Source organism: Coregonus clupeaformis, unplaced genomic scaffold (genome assembly GCF_020615455.1).
Source record: "Coregonus clupeaformis isolate EN_2021a unplaced genomic scaffold, ASM2061545v1 scaf4196, whole genome shotgun sequence".
Taxonomy (NCBI): Eukaryota; Metazoa; Chordata; class Actinopteri; order Salmoniformes; family Salmonidae; genus Coregonus; species Coregonus clupeaformis.
The window spans coordinates 20,252-29,847 of NW_025537650.1; positions in this window are offsets into that span (position 1 = coordinate 20,252).

Sequence of the window (9,596 nt, forward strand, 5' to 3'; positions counted from 1 at the left end):
CACAGGCATTGATCATTCGCGACTTTAAGTCATTCCTGTTATCTCTAGAGCATCCCGTATATTTATAGCGCTGCATTTCGTCCCCCTCTGACCATGGATAGGGTTGGGAGCATTCCTGAGTTCACTTATGGTCCCACTAAGGTAATCTTAGGAGATATTCCTTTTGGCATACTGTAAATGCCTGTGCATAATGTACCTAATAAAGCATAATTGTTTTAATTATCTTCAAAGGAATTCTGTAGAAGCAGCCTTTATTTTCAGACTCTGCAGGCCTGCTGGGAGGAAGCATATTACAATAAACAGGTAAGATTCATCCCACAAAAAAAGTAACCACAGAAAAAAAGAGATAGATTTAATCCCAAAACAAGAGTTTTATTTCAAGACAGTTTAGAGAAGATGGTCATAAGAGTTTTTAATATCACTTGCAAATTGTGAGACATGAGCAGTTGTGAAATGTTGCGAGAGGCCCTTCTGAAAGCACATTATATGGTCTTTAGTGGCACGGTCTCACACCTTACCTCATCTTGCAGAAGAAGTTCATGGTCCACTATCTGCTGCTCCAGAGTCGAGGCCAGGTCTCGCCCCCATGTCACCATGGAGCACATGAGCGACTGGCTGGTGTCTCAGGGCAAAAAATCCCTTAGGGAGAGGTGAGTACCACGTCAGCTCTCACCTTCACTGCCATTCTCTGTCACCAGCAGCACTCCAGGAGGTGTGGGTAAAATAAACAACAGATAAATAGGAAGCCAGGAAAGTTGAAATGCTTTGTGTTTTATTTGAAGGGTGTGGAAGGAAACCCTGGAGGAGGGGGAACGAACTCGCTCGGCTGGTAAGAGAATGAGAGTTAGAGACTTAGACTATCAGTCAGTGAGCTCCTTTCTAGCCTTTCAACAACTAGTCAGTACAGCAGAATATATCTGTTGTGAAATTACACTAATGGGACTTCCTGTTTCCTACGGCAGACCTGGGAAGTAAACACCTGCCTAAAAATGATTGACATGGAGCACAAGGCTGTCTGCAAGCTCCGCCGCTCTATGCACACCACCTCTCCAGCTGGCGCTGACATGTGAGTTCCATGTACTGCCCTGCATACAGCTTGCTCCATTCATCTACACATCTGGAGCTATGCAGAAAATAACTAGGGCAGTGTTCTCTGTGTGAACATTGCACATCGTTTAGCTTTCTCTGCTGCTTTTTGTTGATTTCAGCGACCCCAAGGTCCACATCATCGTGGAGAGAGCTGTGAGGAGCATTCTGGACAAGCTGTCCAATAAGCCCTGTAGCAACCTGCTCAGCCCATCCCAGGTGGTGGTGGAGCTGGTGCCCAGGATCCTCCTGGCCCTGTGGCTTCAGCCAGAGGAAGGCCATTCAGATCACCCCATCCTCCTAAGCGGGATGGCTGTGAGTATGGTGGTGGCCGTAGGGGGAGAAGCTCTCCAACACGTTGAAGGCCTCTTCTCCTCACACCCCTTTCTCCCGGGCTGCTGCTTTTGACTCTGTGAGGTCGATCCTCGGGAGAATCAGCCAGTCCTTCTCCCTGGATGACCTCAAGACCCCCTTTTTTATGAGCTCTGTCTGTGCCTTTGTGGCGGACGAGGTGAAAAGCTACTTCCAGCCTACTGCAGACACCCTGCGAGTTCCCCTGTCCTAGTGGTGGCCTTCTCCGCCACACTACCAGCTGATATCCAAGCAGGTGAGTAGCACTCATAGAAAGCACTCTGACAGATGCCTTTTGTCATGACATCCTGGTGCCTTGTAGTAGTAGAGCCAATCAGGATTTTAATTGTCACCCCTAACACAGATGCAGACCAGGCTTCTTCCCACCTGGAGGTTGTGGAAATCCCCGATAACAAAGAGGCAGACCCAGCTTCTTCCCACCCGGAGGTTGTGGACATCACCCCTAACACAGAGAAAGACCCGGCTTCTGCCCACCTGGAGGTTGAGGGATTCACCCCTAACACAGAGTTTGACCCAGCTTCTCCCCACCTAGATGTTGTTGACATCACCCGTAGCAGAGAGGAAGACCCGGCTTCTTCCCACATAGTGGTTTTGGACATCACCCCTAACACAGAGGCACACCTGGCTTCTTCCCACCTGGAGGTTGCTGACAAAACCCGTAGCACAGAGGCAGACCCGGTATCTTACCACCTGGAAGTTGAGGACATCACCCCTAACACAGAGGCACACCTGGCTTCTTCCCATCAGGAGCTTGTGGACATCACCCCAAACACAGAGGCAGACCCGGGTTCTTCCCACCTAGAGATTGCGGTCATCAACCCTAACAAAGAGATACACCTGGCTTCTTCCCACCTGGAGGTTGTGAACGTCACCCCTAACACAGAGGCTGAGACGGCTTCTACCCACCTGAAGTTTGTGGACATCACCCCTAACATAGAGTCAGACCCTGCTTCTTCCCACCGTATGGTTGTTGACATCACCCATAACTCAGAGGCAGACCCAGCATCTTCCCACCTGGAGGTTGTGGACATCACCCCCTAACACAGAGGCAGACCCGGCTTCTTCTCACCTGGAGGTTGTGGACATCACCCCTAACAAAGAGGCACACCTTGCTTCTTCCCACCTGGAGGTTGTGGACATCACCCCTAACAAAGAGGCACACCTGGCTTCTTCCCACAAGGAGCTTGTGGACATCACCCCTAACACAGAGGCTGGAGACGGCTTCTACCCACCTGAAGTTTGTGGTCATCACCCCTAACACAGAGTTAGACCCGGCTTCTTCCTATCAGGAGGTTGTGGAAACCACCCCTAACACAGAGACAGACCCGGCTTCTTCCCACCTGGAGCTTGTGGACATCACCCCAAACACAGAGGCAGACCCGGCTTCTTCCCACCTAGAGATTGCGGACATCAATTCTAACAAAGAGGCACACCTGGCTTCTTCACACCTGGAGGTTGTGAACATCACCCCTAACAAAGAGGCAGACCCGGCTTCTTCCCACCTGAAGGTTGTGGACATCAACCCTAACACAGAGGCAGATCCTGCTTCTTCCCACCTGGAGTTTGTGGACATCACCCTAACACAGATGCAGACCCGGCTTCTTCCCACCTAGAGGTTGTGGACATCACCCCAAACACAGAGGCAGATCCTGCTTCTTCCCACCTGGAGCTTGTGGACCTCACCCCTAACACAGATGCATACCCTGCTTCTTCACTCTTGGAGGTTGTGGACGTCACACCTGAAGAAAAGCCTCTCATGGTGGCCGCTACGCCACTCTGCCATCTGACATCCAAGCAGGTGAGTAAGACTTATAGAAAGCACTCTGACAGGTGCCGTTCATCATGATAACATGTAAAGTGTTGGTCCCATGTTTCATGAGCTGAAATAAAAGATCCCATTCAACTGGCCAGTGTTTAGAACCTACGGTTTGCATTTATTTACATTCTGTCCTGCTTTTGTCCCTTTCCAGAGGATGTTGCTGTGGTCACCCTGGACGTCACCCCACACGTCACCAAGGACGTGACCCTGGATGTTCCATCCAGGGCGTGGAAAGGGGCAGTCCAGCGTTTTTTTTGCAGGCTTTGGAGGGCAGTGTGCTGCTGCGCTTGCCACAAGGAAGAGGAGGAACAATATTAATTATTCATTAGACCAGAAACAGGATTGAACCATAGACCATTAAATTCTTTGCATTATAGTTGCCTTCAATTCTGATTTTCTTCTGTTTAATTCTTAATTAATTTCAGAACATTTCTCTAAACTTTGTGGAGTAGGTTGTATAAATAGGTGGGAAACATCCCAATCGCAATTTTAATGCTTTTAATAATTAACTTATTACATTTTTTTAGATGTATTATTTGACAAAAAAGTGGAGGGCGCGACAAAAAAACTTTAATCATCATAGAAAACTCTTGCTCACTATTAAAAATGCATTGTTTTATTTAAGCAAGGTTAAAAGATTAACGTTTCGGCCTAGTCTATGACGATATGCAAGTTGTGTTTGCCCAGTTAAAGGGCGACCCAGACTCACCCTGGTTCTTGAGGGTTGCAGACACTGAATAATTATCATTTGAAATAAATGGCACTTTTCAAGTCTTGACTAAAAATCTTTAATGAATATGAATTTAAATACAATTGACTTGAGGATCAGAGCAGGCAGGCTGACTGGCTTGCCCTGAAGGCCCTCTGCCTCTACCTCTGTGTGGTTAATCTCAGCCAAGAGGTTGTATGGGTTGTCTGTCTCTCTCTGGGTGTGAATCACTATCACTATGACCTCTCGCTCCGCCTGCCCGTTGGCCTGATTAGAAGGCTTCCCCTCTCATTCCTTGCTCACAGGAGCAGGGGTGATGGCATCCGGGGTAACCTCCTCCTCTCCTGTATCTAACCCATCTTTCTGGCTGTGAGTTCGACTGAGGTCACTGGTTCTCTCTCCCAGGGTGTTGGATAGTTTCTCCTCCTCTGTGTCTTGTGTATTTTCTACATTGTAGAATAATAGTGAAGACATCAAAACTATTAAATAACACATATGGCATCATGTAGTAACCCAAAATGTGTTACACATATCAAAATATATTTCAGATTTGAGATTCTTCAAAGTAGCCACCCTTTGCCTTGATCACAGCTTTGTACATACAGAATAATACGAAATGTTCTGAGACCAGGTTGCGCTTTCACCTCCCCCGGTAAGAGGGGAATAAGGCAACCTCAGAGTTACATTCAAGGATACTTTATTGACACACACGGATGAAATGGACATGGAAAGGTAGTGGAATGATAGTGGTCCTGTAATGGACAGATAACAGGGGTAATGAATATGCACAATAACTGATAGCACAAGTAGAGCAACAACGCTATTAACAAAGGAAGGGCTGTATTAATGGCATAATGCTACCTCGGAGTATTACACAACACAGTAAAACACAGAGAGGCAACTTACAATAGGCAATGGTAGTAAATATAAAGAACAACAAGTAAGAATGATATACATGTTACAAACTCACTTTGTGCACGCATACACTATCCCACGGTATATCTGTGCATTCAAATTGTCATCGATAAATGCAATTGTGTTCATTGTCCGTAGCTTATGCCTGCCCATACCATAACCCCACTGCCACCATGGGGCATTCTACAACGTTGACATCAGCCAACAGCTCGCCCATACGCTGCTTTACAAGTGGTCTGAAGTCGTGAGGCCAGTTAGAAGTACTGCCAAATTCTCTAAAAGCCGCCTTGGCTTATGGTTGAGAAATTAACATAAACGTATCTGTTAACAGCTCTGGTGGACATTCCTGCAGTCCGTAAGCCAATTGCACGCTGCCTCAAAACTTGAAACATCTGTGCATTGTGTTGTGTGACAAAACTGCACATTTTAGAGTGGCATTTTATTATCCTCAGCACAAGGTGCACCTGTGTAATTATCATGCTGTTTAATCAGCTTCTTGATATGCCATATTTGTCAGGTGGATGGATTATCTTGGCAAAGGAGAAATGCTCAGCTACAGGGATGTAAACAAATTTGTGCACACAATTTGAGAAAAATAAGCTTTTTGTGCGAACGAAATATTTCACGCTTTTATTTCAGCTCATGAAACATGGGACCAACACTTTACATATTGCGTTAATATTTTTGTTCAGTGTAGTTATTAGGTTGGGAGAATGGGATCCTATCTGGGCTAGCTAAAGCCAACTTCATGGTTAGTAGTATGACAGAGAAAAAATAACAAGACAAATTTAAACATCACAAATCTGAGGGGGTAGGTGACCCTGTGCCCCCTTTGGGCATGACGTCTCTGCTATCAACCACATCATTCTGTCTCCGTGAATATTCAAAACAGACACATTCATTCAGGTCTGTACAGTTCCTACCATATAGATCAGGGATGGACAATTCCTGTCCTTGGGGGGCCGGAGTGGTGTCACATTTTTCTCAAGACACTCTAGAGCTCAGAGGGTTGCATATTTAATAACCTAATAACCAAAGTCTTTCGACAGACAAGCCGTCTTCATCAGGTATCCTGACGTTGATTATTGGTTATTAAATTATTGCATCTGAGCTCCTAGAGTGTGTTTTTTCTTTTTCAAGTGTTCTACTCCGATAGCCAGCACCTCGCCTAAATAGGTGTGCTTTTTAACCGCAACAGCACGCTCCATACGAACAACTTAATCTGGTACTGGTCTACCATATAGATCAGGCATGGACAATTCCAGTCCTTGGGGGTCGGAGTGGTGTCACACTTTCCCCATCCCTAGCAAAACACAGCTGATTAAACTTATTGGCCATTCTAAACTGAAGCCCATGAGTACTTGATTATTAGAGTCAAATGTGTTAGCTGGGGCTGGGGAACAAGTGTAACAACAATCAGGTCCCGAGGACTGGAGTTGCCCATCCCTGATATAGATGCTCTGTTTGCACACATCGGGGGATGTGGTGACAGTGCAGACAAGGGAACACACATAAACAGCTTTGTCCTTTTAGAAGGTGTCATAATCCTTACATAAATATGATGTGTATGCAAGAAATGCAGAGCCATTCCAAAAACATATTGACAGAGTCTAGTATCTAGTAATTCTAATCAATTAGTTTTCGACCTCTTTGTTATGGCAAGCCTAAATAATCTCAGGAGTAAAAATGTGCATAACAAGTCACATAATCAGTTAGATGGACTCACTATGTGTGCAATCAATAGTGATTTTCAAAGGACTACATAATCTCTGTACCCCACACATACAATTATCTATAAGGTCCCTCAGTCCAGCAGTGAATTTGAAACATAGATTCAACCACTAAAGACCAGGGAGGTTTTCCAATGCCTCAGCAAAGTAGGGCACCTTTTGGTAGATGGGTACAATTAAAGCAGACATTGAATATTCCTTTGAGCATGGTGAAGGTATTAATTACGCTTTGGATGGTGTATTAATACACCCAGTCACTATTTCAAAAATACAGGCGTCCTTCCTAACTCAGCTGCCGGAGAGGAAGGAAAACTATCAGGGATTTCACCATGAGGCCAATGGTGGCTTTAAAACAGTTAGAAAGTTTAATGGCTTTGATAGGAGAAAACTGAGGATGAATCATCAACATTGTAGTTACTCCACAATACTAACCCAATTGACAGAGTATGCACTCACTAACTGTAAGTCGCTCTGGATAAGAGCGTCTGCTAAATGACTTAAAATGTAAATGTAAAAGAAGGAAACCTTACATGCATTGTGTTTGCAATAAGGCACTAAAGTAAAACTGCAAATAATGTGGCAAAGAAATTAACTTTATGTCCTGAATACAAAGTGTAATGTTTGGCAAATCCAACACAACACATCACTGAGTACCACTCTTCATATTTCCAAGCATGGTGGTGGCTGCATCATGTTATGGGTATGCATGTCATTGGCAAGGACTAGAGACTTTTTTTAGGATAAAAGAAACAGAATAGAGCTAAGTACAGTCAGAATCCTAGAGGAAAACCTGGTTCAGTCTGCTTTCCAACAGACACTGGGAGACAAATTCCCTCTTCAGCAGGACAATAACCCTAAAAACACAAGGCCAAATATTCACTGGAGTTGCTTACCAAGATGACATTGAATGTTTCTGAGTGAAGTTACAGTTTTTGACTTAATTCGACTGAAAACTTATGGCAAAAAAAAAAAATGGCTGTCTATATAATGTATATTGCATATATTTTACAATCCAGTTGTGCAAAGCTCTTGGAGACTTACCCAGAAAGACACAGCTTTAATCGACTAGGGTGTGAATACTTATATAAATGGATATTTCTATATTTCATTTCCAATACATTTGCAAAAATTTCAAAAACGTGTTTTCACTTTGTCATTATGGGGGTATTGTATGTAGCTGCGTGAGAGAAATATTATAATTGAATCCATTTTGAATTCAGGCTGTAAGAAAAACAACATGTGGAATAAGTTAAGGGGTATGAATACTTTCTGAATGTACTGTATATCTGCAAGAAAATGATAACATATGTGAATGTTTGAAAGGGGGGTCGCATATAAACATTGCCTTATTTATATTTTTTACAGACAATATTAAGTGAATTCTGTCAAATAGTCATGCTATAATGAGGGCATAGTTCTCAGACCAAATTTCCATTCTGGCTGCAAACAAAGCAATCTGATCATGCTCCAGTCAAATACAGCTATAGGAATGCCTACATTGTCCAATCTCCTTCCACACATTGATTTCATTCTTCACGATCTTTATTCAGAAACAAACAAACTTGAAATAAGTGCTGTTTCAGTGTCTTGTTGCAGGTTGTGCAATGTTCAAAAGTGTGTGTGATATTAGCAACTTACTTGTGTGTGTGGTGTCAAGTGTGGATGAGTTCTGCTCCCTGTCTGCAAATAGCCAGGATTGGATATTTCAGCACCATGGACAGCAGCTGACATTGGACCGCGAGATCCGATTCAGCAACACATGACACTGATATGCTCAGGTGAATGACTTGGCATTGGGAAAATCCCATCATAGAAACGAGGCATAGGAGTCAAAAGACTGAAGGAGAAGACTCCCACAGGAACCTATGCTTAACTGTTCTGCCACATTCATTTCAAATGTTACATTTTTCGATTTGAAATAAAAGGAACACATCTGCAAATAATGTTAATTGACCTTTCTAACTACACTGTACAGCTTTTAGTGTGTGTCTTTGTGTCCTTAAGGTACAACGTTACAAGCAATTCGGCTTCTCAAATCCTTCTCAAAATGTTTAAGTGAGAAACTAAAATTAAAAACAAACCGTTAGAATATACAATGCGTACTGTCACAATTCATTACTATTCCCAACAAGAAATGAAGGAGATGGTCTTTACCCACCAAGCAGACAAAGGCTATTCCCCCACCAAAAGTTCCCACATGTAGACGATGTTGTTTACATCATTATGCATAGGTGGTCTGTCTGCGTACATGTGACTTTTTGAATTAGGACACTGCCACAACTGGAATTCTGATGGTTGGATAATTTTACTCCGACTCCGCACACGAAGAGAACACAAAAAAATTATTTAGCCCTTGGGTGCAGCCACAGCTCTCGGGAACTCTTTGCTAGTTGAAGGTCAGGCAAAAGAGAACAGGTTCTGCATGCACACATTCAGTGCCTAACAACACATACAGCATACAAGTAAAATGATATTCAACATAATTCTGAAATGTAATAGAATATTTGTACACGAAGGAGACAACACACAGCCAGGGTTAGCCCTTGTTGCTGGTTTTCCAAGTCAAGGCACTTTTCGTGAGCACATAGAAACTCACTCAAACATTGACCCAAATACTCCCGAGCAATATGTACCCAAATTCGCGAGCTTGGTGAAAGTTGTTATTACAAATCTTTATATTGTCCACATTGTAACTCAAAACCAAATTATAGTATACAGATGTGTAACTTTTACCACAGTTTCGAGAATCGTACCGCAGGACAACATAACATTGCTAGCTAAGGACAGCAAAAGAGAAATAAAGAGGGTCATATTACAGGATAACCCGCGATGGGAAAACCAAAATATACAAAACTTTTACAATTGGGGTAAAATACAATATAGATATATAAAAATGTTTGTACATCAAAAAATTACTATTCTTCTAGCTATGCAGTGATTAAATAAAAACCACATTGAATTAATA